This window comes from Bos taurus, chromosome 6, assembly GCF_002263795.3.
Source record: "Bos taurus isolate L1 Dominette 01449 registration number 42190680 breed Hereford chromosome 6, ARS-UCD2.0, whole genome shotgun sequence".
Lineage (NCBI taxonomy): Eukaryota > Metazoa > Chordata > Mammalia > Artiodactyla > Bovidae > Bos > Bos taurus.
Genome location: NC_037333.1, coordinates 61099135 through 61120892, shown reverse-complemented (window position 1 = coordinate 61120892; position 21758 = coordinate 61099135). Strand labels below are relative to the sequence as shown.

Below are 21758 nucleotides of genomic sequence, written 5' to 3'. Positions count from 1 at the left end.
ATGCAGGCTGGGACCTACTCCAGGTTTGGGGGTGTCAGGAGAGGCTTTCTGGAAGAGGTGATGGATGAGGAGTGTTTTGAGGGAAGAAGAATTTGCAAGATAAAGAAAGGGACAAAGTGTACCCAGGCAGAGGAGAAAGACATAGGAGAAGACACAGGTAAAGCTGTGATAGAAATGAATCAAATCCTATTCGTAAATCTTCTCCTGGCCAGCCTGATTTCAGTGTGAACTATGAGGACACGCTGTTCCCCCTGGAATCCAGGCAGAGTGAGAGGGAAATTTTCAAGCAAGTAGCATCCATTGCTTATTGTCAGGAGTAAAAGCAAGGATCGCATTGCATTCTTGGCACTTAAAACAAACAAACAAACAAAACAGTGTGTATCTATAATAGGGGAAGATCCCCTCGAGAAGGAAATGGCAACCCACTCCACTATTCTTGCCTGGGAAATCCCATGGACAGAGGAGCCTGGTGGGCTATGGTCCATGGAGTTGCAAAGAGTCAGCCACAATTTAGTGACTAAAAACCAAAAATCTATACTAGACATATTAAAAAAATCCAGGATTTAACTGTGAGTAAGACAGGTGCACAGACCATGTATAATCCCAGGAACCATAAAAACAGAAGTGCTGGATATTCCCAGAGTTTTTTTGTTCCTGTTCCTCCCACCAGAAGCACTTGGGGATCAGGCAAGTGCCACCACTGCCATCATGGCTCACCAGCTCCTGAGGGCTCTGCGCATGGCTCTGGGCCCACCCTCAGCCCTTGGCACCCGGGGCAGGCAGCTCCACCCCGCCATGATCCACCTGTGCCCACACGCACCTGTTCTTGTCCAGGTAGATCTCAGGAAGCTAAAGCCTGGGTCTGGGAGGTCTTGTGTCACCTTTCTCAGCACCCAGCCTCAGGGCTGGGTGTGAGCAGAGAAGTTAGGGGCTCAGGCAGGAAGCCCAGGACAACCCCCTTAATCTTGACACCAAGGGTCCCGCAACCTCAGTGCCCAAGCTCGGGAGGCAAGCTCAGTCGTAGGTTTGCTTTCTAGGGGGAGGTAAAAGACACCACTCCATCTGAGTGTCTGACAGCACAGAGAATTCAGGTTATGTCTGTTCTGAAAGGATCTGGAGACTGGGAGAACTAGCAGAGTCTCTGGGCAAGAGGGTGACAATTTTCTAAGTCCAGGCTGTGCTGGACTTAGGATGGAATAGGATCCTGGTCAGAACATGGGCAGTAGGATCCAGCCCTGATGGGGAAAGAACTGACAGCTCCGCATCAAGGGTTCAGGGCATAACTGGAGTGTCAGAGGTCAGAGGGTGATTCCGCGTGAGAACCCTCCTGACAGCTTCCTTCTCTTGCATGAGTCTGTGTCAAGGTCATAGGTACAATCTCTGCTGACAGGCTGCCTCCATCTCCAAGTTGCCACAAGCTCTGATTTCCCTTTATTGATGGGTTACACACAAAAAGGACTTGAAGAATGTCTTTTATTGCACCATTATGCAAATCAGTGTCAACATTAGGTGCCCATACATTGGTAAAGTTCTCTTGGCCATTGAGCAGGGCTGGGGAAGGAAGCCAGTCTTACAGCAGTTGGTACACCATTCACAAGCAGCCAGCCAGATGCGATGAAACCCAAACACTGGTACTTGGCCCCAAGTCTGGAAACATATGAATAAACAGGTCCACCTAAGTTAGAAGCAGAGAAGGCAATGGCACCCCACTCCAGTACTCTTGCCTGGAAAATCCCATGGATGGAGGAGCCTGATAGGCTACAGTCCATGGGGTCGCTAAGAGCTGGACACAACTGAGCGACGTCAAACTGAGCGACGTCACTTTCACTTTTCACTTTCATGCACTGGAGAAGGAAATGGCAACACACTCCAGTATTCTTGCCTGGAGAATCCCAGGGACGGGGGAGCCTGGTGGGCTGCTGTCTATGGGGTCGCACAGGGAGGCCTGGTGTGCTGCGATTCATGGGGTCACAAAGAGTCCGACACAACTGAAGCAACTTAGCAGCAGCAGCAGCAGCAAGTTAGAGGGCCATTTAACCCTTTACCATCCCCACCCTCCCTGAGCTAGCTCACTTAGCGTCAGATGTGAAATCCAGGGTCAGTTCAGTTTAGTTCAGTCGCTCAGTCATGTCCGACTCTTTGCGACCCCATGAATCACAGCATGCCAGGCCTCCCTGTCCATCACCCGCTCCCGGAGTTCACCCAAACTCATGTCCATCGAGTTGGTGATGCCATCCAGCCATCTCATCCTCTGTCGTTCCCTTCTCCTCCTGCCCCCAGTTCCTCCCAGCATCAGAGTCTTTTCCAATCCAGGGTCAGGGGTAGAATTTTAAGAGAAACCTGTAGATTATGGTTAATGGAGGGGAAACTAGATTTAAAATATAGCTAGTCTATGGCTACGTCTTCTAATTGTCAGACATGTATAATTTAAGTGAGGGATTCAGTCCTCAATGATGCTTAGTCAAAATAGGAGTTCCATTCTGTTAGACATGCTCAGTGAAGCAGTATGTTGTTGCTGTTGTTTAGTCATTAAGTCGTGTCCAACTCTTTGCGACCTCATGGATGGTAGCTCACCAGGCTCCTCTGTCCATGGGATTTCCTAGGTAAGAATATTGGCCTGGGTTGCCATTTCCTTCTCCAGGGGCTCTTCCTGACCCAGGGATGGAACTCGTGGCTCCCACCATGTATCCTGCATTGCAGACAGATTCTTTAACACTGAGCCACCAGGGAAGCCCATAATGCAGTATATACAATTATAAACACAACATACATTAGTTCTATCTTTTGCTGGGAACCTCATTAGCTGCTAAATGTTAGCTGCTATAGTGAAAGTTGCTCAGTCGTGTGTGACTTTGCGACCCCATGGATATACAGTCAATGGAATTCTCCAGCCCAGAACCCTGTAGTGGGTACGCTGTCCCTTCTCCAGGGGATCTTTTCAACCCAGGGATCGAACCTAGGGCTCCTGCATTGCAGGCACTGCAGGAATCCCATTAAACAGAACTCAATAGAATTCCTGTATTTGTAGGTACAAGCTTACAGTGGCACAGTAAACAGGGACTATTTTTGTTGTTTGTTTCTTTTTAAAATTTTAACTGGAGGATAATTACTTTACAATATTGTGATGATTTTTGCCATACATCAACATGAATTGGCCATAGGCATACATGTGTCTCCTTCCTGCTGGTACCCCTTCCACTTCCCTCCCCACCCGATCCCTCCAGGCTGTCACAGAGCACCAGCTTTGGGTTCCCTCAACAGTAAACATTAATACCTCTGTATGTGAAGTCACATGTTTTGTGTACCCCAGTGTACACCAGATCAGACTTTACTGTTTCTGATACATCTTGTGCTGATCAAGTGTGGCAGCTTCCAGAGGTGCCCCGCAAATCTGCCACCAACACAGCAAAATGGCCCGCGAAACAAGGGCTCCAGTGATAAAACTCATAACTTACTACATGCGATATGAATAATTTGATTACACAATTATATAGCTCAATACAAATAGCAGCCTTCCAAAAAATGCATTTGTATTCCTGTTTTTTATGCCTTCATTTCAGATTCATTGTTTATATTTTTGTAGATTTTTGATAAATATGATGAAGTGAAACATCCTGGTGGAAGCCAAAAACTCATTTTAAAAATTTGTTGTAATTGTCTATCCTTTTAAATATTATAATTTGTAGTGATTTATTTTCTCATTGTAAATACTCACTCTCATGCCTAAATGTATATATATAATTTTGTATTCTTTCTTTTAAAGAGAAACACCCCTATTGGATAAGCTTCAGATTCCATAAAACTGGATCTGACCCTACTAGTTAATCACTGTGATGTTAACTTGTCATGCCCAATTTGCGTACTCTTGTCTATAAATATTAAATGAGTCCTTACATGTGCCAACCACTGTATAAAATATTCAGAAAATTTTATTTGTTTTTCAGGACTAATCCTTTATAGAAAACTATCAGAATATCTTCCTGGTATATCTGAAAAATAATAGAAATATCTTAAATTCAGTACATTAGAGATTTTTTTTTAATGTGTGGATTCCTTGGAAACACTTTTAGCTATAAGAAAATATAAGGTAGAATTCTATGGAGTTTGTGTTTTCTTCAAAGGTGAAATTTTCTAGGTCATATACGCTAAATCTGCTTTTTTACAAATCAGTTGTATTTATTTTGGTCACATCATGTGGCTTGTGGGTTCCAAGTTTCCCCACCAGGGAACGTACCCAGCCATTGGCAGTGAAGTGTGGAGTCCTAACCACTGGACCCACCAGGAAATTCCCAAATTGTTTTTAATTTGGTTGATCATGTATAACAGCCTTAAATTCTCTTGAAAAACTAGATGAACAAAATTCTGGGATTGTGCAATAGTTAAATATTACATTTTTTAAGAAAGGAACACATACACTTTCCTAGCATAACCTGTAATGATCAAATATAACTTCCATGCAAAAGAAATTTTAATTAGAAGTTTGACTGCATTTACATGACATCCAATAATATTTAACAGTGGCAATACACAGAGTAAATGGGCTTCCCAGGTGGTGATAGTGGTAAATAACCCAATGTGTCCCTTGCCAATGCTAGGGACACAAGAGACACAAGTTCAATCCCTGGGTCAGAAAGACGAAGATCCCCTGGAGAAGGGCATGGCAACCCACTCCAGTATTCTTGCCTGGAGAATCCCATGGACAGAGGAGCCTGGTGGGCTCAGTCCATGGGGTCATAAAGAGTAGGACATGACTGAAGCAACAGTGCACAGCACAGCACATGGCACATAGAGTAAAGAAAATATGTTTTTTTCTTACAGGGCTTCCCTGGTGGCTCAGACAGTAAAGAATCCGCCTACAATACAACAGACCTGGGTTCAATCCTTGGGTTGAGAAGATCCCCTAGAGGAGGGCATGGCAAACCACTCTTACAGTCGTTCCCGGAGAAGCCCCATGGACAGAGGAGCCTGGTGGGCTCAGTCCATGGGGTAACAAAGAGTCAGACATGACTGAGTGACAAAGCACAGCTCACAATGCAGCTTTCACACAGTATTTCTATCTCACTCTCTATGTTGCTGGGCCCTTAGCCCTATGATTCGTCTTTTTCGCTAGTGCATTTCTCACGCCTGGTCTGGTGCCTGGCATGTAGCACACACTCAATAAATATTTGTTGGACAAATGAATGAGCCATTTCATAACTTTCCATTGAGGAAATAGGAGTGTTTTCCACCCTCCCAGCCAGAAACCTTTGCTTGTTCCAAAACACTAACTACCAGATCTTTTAAACTATTTGTTTCTTTTCTTCCTGCCTAAAATCAGATTTAGAAGCATTATCCCAACACGGGGTGCCTGGATAATGTATGTACTTTATGATGTTTTTTTACCCTCTGTCAATATTCAATTCAGAAATGACAGCCTTACAGTTTTGTAAGCATCCAGGCAATTTGTCTCTTCAAATTTGTGAATTTCAGCAGGCCTCATAATGCAGTATGATATGTTCTGATTATGAAATTTCAGCCATACATATAATGATGGAAGCGATCAATTGCTTTAACAATGCCTAATAGCTCTTTCCTGGTGCTCAGAAAGTTTCTAGCTGAAGTACTTAGAGTTTGATTATAGTAAGTGATTATTACCTTAACAAGAATCATCTTATGTCTGCAATGGTTTTCTTTCTGACAAGGAAAAAAGGTCCCGTTAATCTTCAAATCATCCACACTTCATTTTTCTTCCAATTCCATCCACTGCGACTCCTTCTTAGCTTCATCCTTTCTGATCCAGAACATTCATATGGTGACCATATTTACAACAAGCCCCAAGTCTGAATTCATGTTCTGACAAATCGTGCTTTTTATTTGTGAATTTATTTTTAGAAAGCCTCAAAAATTAGAAAAATTAAATTTTGTATGTTCTACATTTAACCAATCACCTTTTACTGACAAAAGTTAATGTACATGAGAATGAATACAAAATTCTGCAAAAAATTACAGACGGGTTAATACAACTTTTGTCATTTTCATAATCCCTGTTGAAGCTGATAACAGGATTTCACATTTTTATGTTCATTTGTAGAATTCAACTCGGAAGTTAAAATTTATCTTTTCAAACATCTCTTGGAAAGTCTGAGTAATTCATTTGGTTTATCAAGAGAGATTTTATATCAATTACTTTAGTAATTCCCAAGTTGTTATTAAAAATGACCTGATGAACTGGAGTCATAAAAGGTGGTGTGAAACTTTGAAGCATTGTTTTCCATGAAAACACTTCTGGAAGAATTTTGTTTTCTGCTCCTACTTAGCAAACAAGTATTCAAGTAATTAAAGATAAGGATCTCATTTTGAAAAGTCTTCATAATAATAGAAAATAAAATATCCTAGAAACTATTCCATGCTTTCTTCAGATCATTCTTTTTAACAAGTTTCTGTTGTTTCTCCAAATAATATAAAATTGTTAAAGGCTTTTTTTGTATAGGTTGATAAGTTAACTCCTGTTCCCTTATCAGTTTCACTAAATCCACATCACAATGAATATTTAACATTACTATTTTCTTATGAAATTCTTTTATTTTAAGAATTAAACCATTAACATTATCTTTCTCTTCAATTCTTATTAAAATGCAGAAATTCACACGGAGAAATATTCTGTCCCTCCATTTTGAAAAAAATGTCACAGAAAATTGCAATGGTATTGTTTTGATTTAGGATCTTTGGAAAATGTCTTGACAATGGAACTCTTTCAACTGATAAAAACTAAGCCTGTAATGGTTGAAACATTATTAGTATTCTGAGAACAGGCATCTGTATCAGAAATCTTATGTTTGAATAGGACCAAATTTGTCTTTGATAAAATCACAGGGTTATTTCAGTATCTTCACTCATATTATAGAAATGTAACAAATTTTGAATAATTTTACAATAACGTCTACATCAATTGAGAAAATCTGATGAATTATTAATACAATTGTTGCAAATGTGTGCCATGCAACTGATCCTTACTGATATTCTGATATTGGTATTATTGGAAAAGAATCTCAAAGCTGGCCTTAGGAATATTGGATGACATGCTAACAAGCTAATCAACAAGCCTGACGTTTAGACTAGAGGGAAGATGGTCATTTAATTTGCCACTTCAGTCACCTGACAGGAGGTGACCTTCAAGAACTTTCATACCAATTCCAGAATTTTCACTGAAATATCTTATTAGTTATTTGTACACCATGAATAACATCAGCGTATTCCAGAATCATTTTAAAATTATTACTATATGCTGGAGAAGTAGCATAGGATAGTAGCTGAGAGAACAGATTGTGGAATGAAATTGCTAGGGTTCAAATCCCAGGGCAGCTACTTACTAAGCAGGAGATATTCATCAAGTTACTACTTAATTGTCCTCCGTGTCTCTGGTTCCTTATCAAGGATGATAATAATAATATATCTTCAAAGGGTTATGATCCAAATAAATTAAAATTTGTGCCATGCTTAGAACAGTGCCTGTAAGCACCATATAAGTACCCAGTAAGCACTATATTTCTTGAGAAATTTGTATGCAGGTCAGGAAGCAACAGTTAGAACTGGACATGGAACAACAGACTGGTTCCAAATAGGAAAAGGAGCACGTCAAGGCTGTATATTGTCACCCTGCTTATTTAACTTATATGCAGAGTACATTATGAGAAGTGCTGGGCTGGAAGAAGCACAAGCTGGAATCAAGATTGCCTGGAGAAATATCAGTAACCTCAAATATGCAGATGAAACCACCCTTATGGCAGAAAGTGAAGAGGAACTAAAAAGCCTCTTGATGAAGGTGAAAGAGGAGAGTGAAAAAGTTGGCTTAAAACTCAACATTCAGAAAACGAAGATCATGGCATCTGGTCCCATCACTTCATGGGAAATAGATGGGGAAACAGTGGAAACAGTGGCAGACTTTATTTTGGGGGGCTTCAAAATCACTTCAGATGGTGACTGCAGCCATGAAATTAAAAGACACTTACTCCTTGGAAGGAAAGTTATGACCAACCTAGATAGCATATTCAAAAGCAGAGACATTACTTTGCCAACAAAGGTCCATCTAGTCAAGGCTATGGTTTTTCCTGTGGTCATGTATGGATGTGAGAGTTGGACTGTGAAGAAGGCTGAGCGCCGAAGAATAGATGCTTTTGAACTGTGGTGTTGGAGAAGACTCTTGAGAGTCCCTTGGACTGCAAGGAGATCCAACCAGTCCATTCTGAAGGAGATCAGCCCTGGGATTTCTTTGGAAGGAATGATGCTAAAGCTGAAACTCCAGTGCTTTGGCCACCTCATGTGAAGAGTTTACTCATTGGAAAAGACTCTGATGCTGGGAGGGATTGGGGGCAAGAGGAGAAGGGGACGACAGAGGATGAGATGGCTGGATGGCATCACTGACTCGATGGACGTGAGTCTGGGTGAACTCCTGGAGTTAGTGATGGACAGGGAGGCCTGGCGTGCTGCGATTCATGGGGTCGCAAAGAGTTGGACACGACTGAGCGACTGAACTGAACTGAACTGAAGCACTATATAAACATTTGATAAGTACATTTGTGGCTAAAACAGGATATCATGATTTTAAGATCTAATATTTCACACAGTACTATTACAGGTTTGGTTTTTTTTTTTTTTAGCTTCTGCTCCAAGAATGTTTTTCACATCCTTAATCTTTTTGTTTGTGCAGACGAAAATTTGGATCTGAACAATATGAAAATTAGCCTAGATGTACAACCCAAATATCTGAAACAATAGTGCCTTCGTGATGTGAAAAAGCAAACGATTGCTTCTTATGCCATAAATTCCATTGCAGCAGAATTACATTTACAGTGACATTAAAAAGCATGCTGATCTTTGACTATGTGAAGTTGCAGCAGCCTCATAGAGGATTTGATTGGGCACTTGAACAGAAAAATACAAAGATGCTTCAGTTTACATGAATAAGCACAAAGGAGACACATTCAACACATTCATAAAGCAACTGAGAGATATGGGGCTGGGAGTGTGGGTAGCCCCGGCTTCCCTGTGTCCTCACAGGGGGCGTACACTTAGGGTAGTGACTCTGATGTTGGTCTGTTCAGGCTTAGATCTTTCAAAGTCACAGGAAGAACCTCTGAGAGAAAGGATCTAGTGTCTTATACCCCAGCAGGTGACCCTTAAACTCCAGCTTTGCTTCCATATATTACAAAGCCATACCTTCTGGATCCAGCATCTGGTTTTGGGGACCATTTCTTAGTAGGCTGCAGGGCTATCTTAACTCCATTTTACAGATTATATCAGGGATGGTCAACTATGGCCTACAAGCCAAATCCAACTAGCTGCCTATTTCTTGAGTTTTGTTTCTTCAGCCCACAAAAATCATTTTTACTTTTTTTAAGGGTTGAAAAAATAATCAAAAAAATTATTTTGTGACAGAATATCAGAAATATTATTTTCTGATACTCACATTTCAGTGTCCATTAATTCTAAGACAGCCCCCAATATTCCCACTCTCTAGTATATACATGTCCTGTGAAATCTCTCCTCCCGTCAAGTGTGGGTTTGAAGAGGAAAACTTAAAAATTTGCACCCAGCTAGAAATAACCTCCGGAGAAGGCAATGGCACCCCACTCCAGTACTCTTGCCTGGAAAATCCCATGGACAGAGGAGCCTGGTAGGCTGCAGTCCATGGGGTCGCTAAGAGTCGGATACGACTGAGAGACTTCACTTTCACTTTTCACTTTCATGCATTGGAGAAGGAAATGGCAACCCACTCTGGAGTTCTTGCCTGGAGAATCCCAGGGACGGGGGAGCCTGGTGGGCTGCCGTCTATGGGGTCGCACGGAGTCGGACACCACTGAAGCGACATAGCAGCAGCAGTGGAAATAACCTCATGCTGGTTATGCTTCTGCAATTCTGCAAGCTGCTTGCAAAGTCATGTAAGTTACATAGTTTGGGTGGGGGGCTTGGGGGAAGGACAGAAACTTAACAATCCTAGGAGCTGAAACTTACCTCACTCACCCTTGTCAATTACCCAGTTCCTGAAATCTGGCTTAACCACTTTCCTTTGTGTAAAGGTCTGGCATCCCCCCTGCTGTGTCCATGCCCAGAAACCCCTAGATTGAACTAGCCTATTAACAGCACTACCCACTAATGCCTGGTGTCATGCACTGTTTATAAAAACTCTGTAATTCCTTTGTTTAGGGCTAAGAGCTACAAGTGTTAACTACTGTGGGCCCCTGGTGTAATAAACCTGAGTTCTCCAACTCCCCCAGTGTGGTGCTTGGTTTCCCAAGGGACCGACTTCTGCAACATTCTGGACCTGTGAATATGATGCAATATCATTCCTATAGATCATGTTACCTTAAATAGCAAAGATAAAAAGATTTTGCAGATGTAATGAAAGCCTTTAATCGGTTGATTGCAAGGTAACTAAGAACACCCTGGGTGGGCCTATCCTAATTAGGTGAACATTTTTAAATGGCTTAGGCTTTTCCTGAGCCTCTTGCTGAAATGAGTTAGATGAGATAGATGATACCTTGTCTATCATTAGTAAGCTGCCATGAGTTAGACAGCTGCAAGTAAATGAATTCTGCCAACACACACTTGAGAGAGGATCCCAAGCCTCAGATGAAACTGCAGCCACTACCAACACCCTGATTATATCCTTGTGAGACCAGGAGCAGAGGACCCAGCAAGCTGATTCCTGGTCTATGGAAACTATATGATAATAAATGTCTGCTGTTTTAAGCCACTGTTTGTGGTAATTTATTACACAGTAATAAAACAATACAACAGTCATGCTCTTTTTCTTGGGGGAGGGGGGGGGGGGCAGCTGCATCACCCGGCATGTGGGATCTTAAATTCCCTGACCAGGCATCAAACCCACACAGCCTGCAGCAGAAGCGCAGTCTTAACCACCTGATCACCAGGGAAAACCCCAGTCATGCTCATTTTTTAAGTATTGTCCAAGGCTACCTTAGGGCCTTAGCAATGGAGAGACTGCTATAGCCCACAAAACACTGAATATTTATTTAAAGAAAAAAGTTTATAAACCCCTGGGTTGTATCATTATGACCCAGCATCACACATCCCAACCATACTGCAACTAGATAAAAGGGAAGGGTCTGTGGATGCATGCAGTGGGGTGAAGACTGGCGAAATAACAGATGTCTTGCTATAAGTAGTTTATCAGTTTAGCTACAAAAACTTACACGTGGATTGTTTAAGAAGTCATATTCTTTCAAATAGTCTCATGATAGGGCTCCTTTTTCCCTAGTCCCTGTACACCTCTGGAAACAAACTATAATTTTATAATTAAGTAATCTTGAACTTCAAACAACTTTAAACTACAGACAAAATAACTATGCTCGATTATACAAGAAATGCTCAATATTGTTATCACCTTTCATTGCAAACAACCTTGCCTGGCAGCTATAATTACACGGGTGCTGTTTGGGTGAGTTCTACATGGAGAGGCACAGAGCACCCTCGCAGCTCCCACATAGCCATGACCGGAGGAGCCCGCTTGGGCACAGTTTCCCAAATCACCACAGTGTCTCTTCTACCAGTGCCCTTTCCTGCCACCTTACGGAATGTCCACTCTCTGCCTGCTAGGCAGTCAGTGGTAAATAGGACAGAGGGGGCTACTGCTACATGCCTCCAATCTCGTAAGGAAGATATAGAACAGGACAGTAAAAATGAAAGTGATACTGACCAGGGTTCTTGTTGTTCCCCAATCAATAGAAATTAACTATAGCGTCCAGGCAAGAAATTCAGGCAAGGTTTATTGGAGCTTCTGCACTGGCTGAAGAAAGCGAAAACAAATAACAAGTTGGAGGGGAGCTGTGAGCTTGTTCCTTACCTGGGGTAAGGGTCAGGGTGTGTCCAGGGATTGGTGGCTTAGGTGGTTTGCCCACCCTTTGGTGGTGTTCAGTGCAGGGGGTCACACAGAGTACACTGCTTTTGCTCCCAACACCCTGTTTTTGCTCCTGGCTTTTCAGAAGTGGCAGTTGGGCTTTTTGTCTTTGTATCTTTTGGTCCAGAATTTCCCCAACTGAGCATGCACACAGTTATTTTTAGTCCCTTATAGTTTCTTTGTATTTTGTAGCTGGAGGAGGGGTGTGTCCAGGTGCAAGCTTTGCAGCACTGCACCAAAGGGTCCCAGGTCCCAGGCCTGTGTCAAAAGAAAAAATATCTAAGTATTTATTCTAAATATATGTATGTACAGGAACATACAGGCTTCCCTGGCAGCTCAGTGGTATAGAATCTGTCTCTCAATGCAGGAGATGCAGGTTCTATCCCTGGGTCAGGAAGATCCCCTGGAGAAGGAAATGGCAATCCACTCCAGTATTCATGCCTGGGAAATCCCATGGACAAAGAAGCCCAGCAGGCTCCAGTCCATGGGATCACAAAAGAACTGAGACTAAGCAACAACAACAACATAGGAACATACATCCAGGATCCTAATTTAGTTGGTATCCTGGAAGTCTTCTCTAAGAAGTACTGTCCAAACTGTGACCTAAGAATCTAGAAAAACTATAAACAAGGCTGTTCCTAATTCAGTGAAAACCTCACAGCCTCAGTCATGCCTTAGAATCATCTGGGAGAGTCTGTTTAAAATCCTGATGCCAAACCTGTACAACACACAAAACAGAATCTCAGGGGACTTCCCTGGCAGTCCAGTGATTAGGTTTCACCTTCTGATGCAGGGGGTGCAGATTCCATCCCTGGTCAGGGAGCTAGGATCTCATATGCCTGGTGGCCAAAAAACCAAATTATAAAAAAGAAGCAATACTGAAACAAATTCAATAAAGATTTAAAAAATGGTCCACATCAAAAAATCTTTAAAAAAAAAAAAAAAACAGAATTTCAGGGCTGGGGCAGGTCAAAGTACATATTTTTGAGCTTCTTAGGTGATTCCAATAAACACCCAAAGTTGACAACCAGTCAACTGGTTTTCTATACCCATCTCTTCCTGAAGGAGTGTTCCCTTTGCCAAGCTAAAGCCAAGTCTTCCTAATCATTCTTTTAAATTCCACCCCACCCCCACACACACTTTCGCAGGAAATCTATTGACAATTTCATCTCCTCTTTATTCAACATTACTCTCACTATTAGCATTTAATCATGTTCAGTCTCACCAATATTTTCTTAATCCTCCTGATCCCGCCCCCCTCCCCTTCTGCTACCAACCTGTCTCCTCTTTGCAGCCGTACTTCCTCAAAAACTTTTCCCCAGTTTGTCTAATCCCACTGACTCTTTCCTGGTGGGACTTCCTGGTGGCTTAGACGATAAAGAGTCTGTCTGCAATGCGGGAGGCCCAGGTTTGATCCCTGGGTCAGGAAGATCCCCTGGAGAAGGAAATGGCAACCCACCCCAGTATTCTTGCCTGGAAAATCCCATCAATGAAGGAGCCTGGAGGGTTAAAGTCACAGGGGATGCAGAGAGTCAGACACGACTGAGGGACTAATACACTTACTCTTCAGTGAACACAGACTTGATGTCAGCCTTCATGTCTTGCTGAGATTATCAGTAACCTTCTGGTCACTAAACACAATGAATCTTTTCAATTCTTATCCTACAAGAAGATCTCTCAGCAGCATCTGCCGTAAATGGGCACTCCCAATCCCATGTTCTGGCACTAGTCTTTCCCCTTGGAATTTTCTGGGGTTTTAGGCTGGATCTTTTTTTCTTTTTCTTACTCCACCCTCTTCGAAAGATTTTTTCTAATGGTGACCTCACTTCCCCCAGTGGCAACTAATACCATCCCTATTCTGCTGAATTTTTAAAGTTCTAGACTAGAGTTTGTCAAATTATGACCTCTGCAGAGGTTTAAAGTTCAGATTCCATAGGTTAACTCCAGACCTACCAAAGTAGAACCTCTAAGACCAGGACCCAGGAATCTGAATTTTAACAGTCTCCTTCAGATGATCCTGATCCAGTCAAGTCTGAGACTCACCGTTCCAGATCTATGTATCCAAATGCCTATAGGATATTTCCACTTGGACATTTCAGGGGTATCTTAAATGCATCAAATGTGTGATGGGCATTCTTAATGTCCACGAACGTCTATATGTCCTTTTTCCTGGGCACATAGAAGACAACACGTTATAGCCCTCTTTGCAGATAGGGAAAGCCATATGACTATCTCTGCACAATGGACTGTGAACGCAAGTGAATGTCACTTTCAGTCTCAGGCAGTGAATGCCCACTCTCTCTTCCACTGCGTCAGCAATCTAGAAGTCACCTGGAAATCTGGAAGTTGTGGGAGAGACCACAGAGCCACAAGATGAAAATGAGTGGCTTTCTTTCCTGCTTGGAGAGGAGCTGTTCCAGCAAGCTGCCAAAGGCACAACAGACATTGTGTGAGCACGAACTAAAACTTTGTTGAGGTGAGTCCCTGCGATTTTGTGAGGAATTTATTATAGGGGCATAACTTAGCTTGTCCAATATGGAAGTCGTCTGATCTCTCTTTTTCTTTCCATTTCCAACCTGCTCCTCTTTCTAGTGTTCTCTCTCCACCCAACTGATGAGGCTAGAAACTCAGGGCTAGCAGTGAGTAGATATGCTCATCTATTTTTCATGTGTTCTTAGAAAAGAGGAGTCTTGCACCGTACACTCCGGTAGGGAGAAGCATTGGAGGACTCTTCCACTCGTTTCTCCACCATCTCCTAGAAGGCGAGTGGGAAGAATGAATCGCCTACCTTGTTAGAGTCACTGAACCACTTTTACTGTCACTTATTTTACATGTCCTGATACTGTATGTTAAACCTAATCTAGTTCTCAGCTCTGGGCTTAGTTGACACAGGGCCGAGAGAGAAGGAAGAAAGAAATGATGGTGTTCCTAAATCTATAATACAGACGCCACAGCTGTCTTGTTTTCCTCTGTATTCGCAGCACACAGCATATGGAAGACATAAATATTTGTTGATTCATCGACCAACTTCATTTAATTGCTATTTGCTGAGATACTAGAATTTCCATGATACTTTAACTATTTATGAGAAAACAGTATAAGACTGTCACATTTTAAAAGTTGGGTCATCTAGGCCCCAGGCTACCTTTACCCCCAGTGTTTCACTGAGCACAACTTTTCAGGCACATGAGAAGTAAAACCAGGCTCACAGTATCCTTCCTGCTTCCTATCTCCTTTTTTTCCATTTTTGAGGCTGATTTTCCATGATTGGGGTGGTTAACAGCACAATCAGTGCCTGTCTTTGTCTAACGTCACTGGGTATTACTATGTTTGTGAAGTTTTCTGAATCTTATTATGTGGTGCATTATTTCTTTGCTCTTATCTTTTAAGAATTTAAATTAAACTAAAAGGTGACCTTGCAGCATTTTCCTCCTTGTTTTAAATTCCCTTTATTTTGATTTTGTAGGGTCCTGCAGAGCAATAATTGCACACTAACCTATTTCAATTACTTATTAAAACATTTCATGATAGTCCACAAAGTGTCAGGCATTGAGGGCTAGGTGTGGGGGAAAAAATGGTGAAAAGAAACAAATGCAGCACCTGCCATGAAAGAATTTACAGTCAAGTTGGGGCAGTAGACAGATTAATTAATTTATTGCAGTAATGAAAGCAAAATTAGAGCGATAAGAGCTCTGGAAAGAAAATATGATTCTACATCAGCATTTTAACAAAGTCATCTGACAGAGACTGGAAGCCACCAGAAAAGGCTTCCTGAGGAAGATATAAAGGAGAGAGAAAGTACAAACAGAGGTGCCAGAGGAAGTAGAAATGGGGGTGTGGGGGGAAAGGGCAACACAGTCAAAGCTCAGCAAGGAAGTGACCATCGGAGGAATAGAACAAAGGTGAGCGGCTGACACACAGAGAAGCAGGAACTCAACCCAGGAAAGGCTCAGGGGCAATGGAGTGAGGAAGTGACCAGAGACATATTTTCAAGGGATTTCTTGGGTTTCAGGGTGAAAAATAGGTGGCCAAGGGCTGTGGCTAGTAAATTCGGGGAGGCCAAGTTAGGAGGTCCATCCATCTTTTTTGACAAACATGAGGATAAATTGATCTAAGGGGTGTCAGCAGAGAAGGAGAGAAGTGATTGATTGGAAAAATATTTGGAAAGTAAAATAATCAATAACCTTTGAATAACACTTACTGTGTGCCTGGCACTGTTCTAAGCGTTCTGCAGCTGCACTGCCCCTTCCAGGAGCCTCCAGCCATGCAGGGCTATTAAGCATGTGGAAGAGGCCAGTCCAAACTGAATGTGCCTGTAGGTATGCAAGACACACCAGATTCCCAAGACTCAGAACAAAAAATAATGAATGTAAAATACCTCACTAATAGTTATATATTAATTTCATGTGGAAACGATAACATTTTGAATATATTGTTGTTCTGTCGCTAAGTTGTGTCTGACTCTTTGCAACCCCATGGACCGCAGCATGCCAGGCTTCCCTGTTCTTCACCATCTCCCAGAACTTGCTCAAACTGGTGTCCATTGAGTCAGTGATGCCATCCCACCATCTTATCCTCTGACACCCACTTCTCTTACCCTTAATCTTTCCTAGCATCAGGATCTTTTCCAATAAGTCGGCTCTTTGCATTAGGTGGCCAAAATATTGGAAGCTTCAGCATTAGTCCTTCCAATGAATACTCAGGAATGATTTCCTTTAGGACTGACTAGCTTTATCCCCTTGCTGTCCAAGGGACTCTCAAGAGTTTTCTCCAGCACCACAATTCAAAAGCATCAATTCTTTGGTGCTCAGCCTTCTTTAAGTTCCAACTCTTGGGTTAAGTAAAATATACTATTTAAATTAATTTTACCTGTTCCTTCCCACCACAAGCAGCAATGCAGACCCAGTGCAACCAAAAACAAAATAAATAAATAAGTGCTTAAAAGAACTTATAGCATTGTTGCCAGGATTAGATAATACACATCAATTTAGAACAGTATTTGACATAGAGTAAGCCATTATTATTATTAAATGGACTTATATTTTTAGTAAATATTTTGCTTTGTATTTTTAATTTGTTTCATTTTATTCTTTATTTACCTTTTGCCTCTTATTTTACTTCTTAGCTTATGCTACTTGTTAAGTTTAAAGTTAAGTGTAGTTTGGCTGTAAATAAAGAGTTAGAATGCTCATCTGAAGTCTGTACAAAAATATGCTAGCACTTTTCTTACTGTCCTAGAATGGGAGATAAGGCCCGATACACCACATTGTAAGCATGGTCACTGTAAGTAGGGGTGGTCTCCTTTCTCCAAGGCTTACAAGAATTGGCAAGAAGTATCTTTGGACTGGCTTTATCACCAACTGCCTCCATTTACGTCACCCCAGTCAATATAAAGAGGTGATCTTAAGAATGAGGAGGTGGCATTAGGGGGACTGTAGTAAGACGTTTCCCTCCATTCATCCCAACAAAGGCCTCAAGAGATGCACTGGTTGAGAAAAGCGTTCCTAAAGGAAGAGCTGACCCACCTTTCATCACCTAGTTAGACGACTGCTTAGCTAGGAGACTTGTGATTTGGCTCCAGTGCTTGTGACCATGAAAAAAAGAAGTATGAAAATGTGACATGGTAGGAGAGGCAGGCATGAAACTGTCAGGGGAAAGGAAGCCAAGACCTTTAGTTTTTGGAGGTGAAAGGTACAGGGGGTGGAGCCTATAATGCTGGAGAGTTAGCTCCTGGAGCAGAGACTGGGGACCCTCACAGCATGAAGGACAATGAGGTGCACACATCAGGGAAATGCAATGGTATACCACCAGCCAGGCTCTGTGTATAATGCACTGTATCTTGAAAGTGAGAACGTTTTAGTCGCTTAGTCTTCGCGACCCCATAAACTGTAGCCTGCCAGGCTCCTCTGTCCATGGGATTTCCCCAGGAAAGAACACTGGAGTGAGTAGGCATTCCCTTCTTCAGGGGATCTTCCCAACCCAGGGGTTGAACCTGGATCTCCCATATCGCAGGCAGATTCTTTACTGTCTGAGCCACGAGGAAAGCCCAGAATCTTGAAAGGATTTGCTAATGCTCAGGGAACTGCTTGGGCATGAGCCCTTGGTCAATAGACAAGAACAAATGATTACCATCAAAATCACCACCATTCCTACATGGACACTGAGCAGGAAGAGCGTTGATGGCCAACTGAGAGGCGGATGAAACTTGCCCAGAATGGCAGGGAGGTATTTGACCTTTTCTTCCCCTTGCTCCCAGCACCTTGGAGAAGCGAGTTCTTAGAAGAAGGAGGAGCTGTCCAAGAGCAAGACCAACTCCCCTCCATAAATACACACACACAGGCACATACCATGGTTATCACATCCATACACACTTACACCTTTACACATACAATTAGATACACTTAAACAAGTTTACACATACTGTGCAGGTACACTCTTACCCATACTACAAGAGAGGGAAGGGCACAGATCTAAATCACATGCAAGACTGACTTTTTTTTCAAAGATGAGCCCTGGGAGGAGGGAGGAGGGTTTAGGCTGGGGAACATATGTATGCCTGTGGCGGATTCATTTCGATATTTGGCAAAACTAATACAATATTGTAAAGTTTAAAAATGAAATAAAATTTAAAAGAAAAAAAGCAAAGATAAAAAAAAAAAAAAAAGACGAGCCCTGCATGCGTGTGTGCTAAGTTGTTTCAGTCCTGTCTGATTCTTTGCGACCCCATGGACTGTAGCCTGCCAGGCTCCTTTGTCCATGGGATTCTCTAGGCAAGAATACTGGAGTGGGTTGCCATGCCCTCCTCCAGGGGATCTTCCTGACCCAGGGATTGAACTTGTGTCTGTTATGTCTCCTGCACTGGCAGGTGGGTTCTTTACCACTAGCAGCCACCTGGGAAGCGAGTCTTTAATAATACAATTGGAGCTATTCTAGTAATCAGAAGTGGATGACAAGTTATGGAGTCAGACTGAGAAGTCCTGTGGGAGACAATACTGAACAGGAAAAGGAGGTTCCAAATACATAGCTGAGAGCATCCGATGAACCAGGTTTAGGGAGAACTGAATAACTGAACTGCTCTCATTGTCTCCATGGGCACCACAGTGGTGTGGGAACAGAGAGCCTCATCCTTTGCTGACATTGGGAGTTAAGAGTTCAATCACCCAACAGATATTTATGAAGCACCTAGTATCATAGCACAGGATTCAGCATAGATGCAGAAAGGATTAGGACCTGGCTCCAATCTTTAAGGGGCTGAAGGAGACTGTTAAAAGATCTTGGCAGGGACTGAGGTGACTCTAAATCCCACCCAAAGTGAGTGGTCTAGCGGTCACTCTCCAACTGTCTAATCACCTTTAGTCTTTTCAGAATTCTAAGATCACTCCCTACTGGAAATTATTTGATGTTATACAGATATCAGTAAGTCAAACAGCTTTCCCAATGATATTCTCTGCATTATGAATTACAACTTCTTTGCAGTCTCGCAAGGTTTTCAAGATCAACCTGGCTCCCCTCGTTTTCCTTCATCTTTGTTTCTCTCCCTGCTCCCTGTCTGGTAAAGACAAACAGGACAGGCATCAGGATGGGAGAGAAGACTGTATCTAGACATCCATTTTAAGTTCCACTTAAAAAAACAAAACAAAACTGGATTGAGATCTCCACACTACCTGCTGGTGGGTTGAAATTATTCATGTGAACATGCTAATGATTTTCCAGTGGAATTGGCCCAAGGGAACCCGAGAGAATAAAAGCAAAGGCTACTTTTTAGTAAACCAATGACTTTTCATACTATCAAATTTCAACCACTTCAGCCTTGCACAGTCAAAAGGCATCCATAAACCCACATTTGAAATCTCTGAAGGTAATTCCATCATCCTCACTAGAATCTTGATACATTAGCAACTTCATTCTGATGTATGGGCTCCTCCATGACAAGTAATTTTTAATGATATGCCCCATAGTCAGTGCGTGCCAGTATAGACATAACAACTTTGCCTTGAAGAGAATTCGTAGGAAAGCTATAAAGGTACTCAGTGCTTTTGTCACTGCTGCTGCTGCTGCTAAGTCGCTTCAGTCGTGTCCGACTCTCTGCGACCCCATAGACGGCAGCCCACCAGGCTCCCCCGTCCCTGGGATTCTCCAGGCAAGAACCCTGGAGTGGGCTGCCATTTCCTTCTCCAGTGCACGAAAGTGAAAAGTGAAAGTGCAGTCGCTTTTGTCACTATGACACCCCAAAACCAAGAGTCTACCCACTGAAGCAATGAAGCTGGTTGACAAGCAACTAGGATGCTAATAAGAAAGGATAAGAAATTATATGCTGTTTTAAAAGGCTCTATGTCACCTAAAGAAGGAAGAGAATGAACAGCTACATTGCTTCTACATATTAACTTAAATGAAAGAGACGACTGGCATCAAGGGCGAGTTTATTGATGATAGATGTTACCAATTTCGTTTTTTGCCTCGTTATGGTTTTTTCTAAATCAAATAATGGGGAAAAAAAGGGAAATGTTACCCACTATTTTAAACCAAAGTCCTTTGGGACAAACTGTAAATGTGACATTTGCAGTAGACACATTATCCAAAGGTTACATGTGAGACTGAAGTTTTAAAGGGACAGAATAGACAACCAAAATATTTCATTTGAGTTCTCTGTGGAGACTGTTTAATAACCACCAGGAGGGGTCAAAGGAGATAGCCTTATCTGCTGCAACAAGGATTCAGGTCGGCACACAGGGAGGGGTGGGTGCACTGCAGTGAGTGCCAGTTCACCTGACCTGGGTTCAAAAGCAGCCCTAACGCCCTGCTTGTGTGGCCTGAGAAAATCCAAGCCTCAGTGCTCCCATCTGTACAATGGACAGTCCAGCTGTTGAGAGGATTAAATGAGGTAATGAAAACAAATATTTAGAAAAATAATGCCTCCTGCACAGTAAGTGCTCAATAAATGTTAGCTGTTAGTACTATTACAAAAGTTACTGAGCAAATGGTCCCCAAAGGCCACCTGGCCACCCCTCCTCCTTTCTCTATTGATACAACAACGCTGCGGTATCTACTTTTCTAAACCAAATGGAAATCATAGAATTCTAAGCTTCTCAAAGCAAAGTTGTTTGCAATATAAACCCCTTCATGGTGAATAATAAGCAGCAGCCTGTTGGCCAGAGGAGGCTCAGAGACCTTCCCAATGCCACTCCAGAACCACTTGACACAGACACTCTGTGGTGCACTGTGGCGCACTGGCCTGCCCCTGACAGGTGCTGGACACAAGTGGACAGTGCCCAGACCCTGCAGCTGAGGGCCCAGAGCCCAGACACCAGGCCTGGGAGACAAGCTTGCGGACTGGCAGAAGTACAGCCTTAGGAGGTAGCATAAGTGGTTTCCCAGCACAAAAGACAACAGGCCGCTAGTTCTTAATCCTCTGAGTGACCTGGGGTCGTCTGACCAAGAGTAAAGCCCTTAGAATGCTTTTTAATATTAATAGCTTTGGTTAAAAGTCAGAATAAAAGCAACCTTGAACTAAGTTGGAGCCATCCTTTCAGCCATACTCACACCCAGTCAGGCCTGGCCCACATACATGCCACGGCTCCTCCACCCCGTCCCAGGGCAGACATTGCTAATAGATCACAGCACACTTTCCGGCCAAGTATAAACACACCTCCATCATTCTTTCAACACTGTACTTAAAGCGACTACTGCCATCCAGCCAGAGCTAGCAAGTGAGTTGGATCCAACTTCCCAACTCTGACCAAAACTGTATTTTACTGAGAAGACAGAACTTCTAAATAACTCCAAGTTAAAGACATTAGGAAACCCTTGCTGCTATTTTTCAAACCAGATGGGGCAAACAATAAAAAATATTGCTCTGAATAGG

The 21758-nt window shown here is 42.5% G+C and overlaps 3 long non-coding RNA genes across 4 annotated transcripts in view; 1 reads left to right on the top strand and 2 right to left on the bottom strand.

The window, feature by feature from the left end:
* Nucleotides 1-1455: 1455 nt before the first annotated feature.
* Nucleotides 1456-10816, bottom strand: LOC107132567 (uncharacterized). The gene is made up of 2 exons (XR_001500504.2): nucleotides 5635-10816; nucleotides 1456-1647 (listed from the first exon to the last, which is right to left on the bottom strand). It is a non-coding gene; the product is annotated as an uncharacterized lncRNA (long non-coding RNA).
* Nucleotides 10817-11695: 879 nt separating this feature from the next.
* LOC132345510 (uncharacterized) lies at nucleotides 11696-13547 on the bottom strand. Its single transcript, XR_009494883.1, has 2 exons — nucleotides 13460-13547; nucleotides 11696-11785 (listed from the first exon to the last, which is right to left on the bottom strand). It is a non-coding gene; the product is annotated as an uncharacterized lncRNA (long non-coding RNA).
* LOC101903036 (uncharacterized) overlaps nucleotides 11779-21758 on the top strand; it is a 30478-nt gene continuing 20498 nt past the window's right edge. For both annotated transcript variants that reach the window (XR_003035145.2, XR_001500502.3), the window contains exon 1: nucleotides 11779-14372. This is a non-coding gene — a long non-coding RNA (uncharacterized lncRNA). The remainder of the gene's footprint in view (nucleotides 14373-21758) is intronic.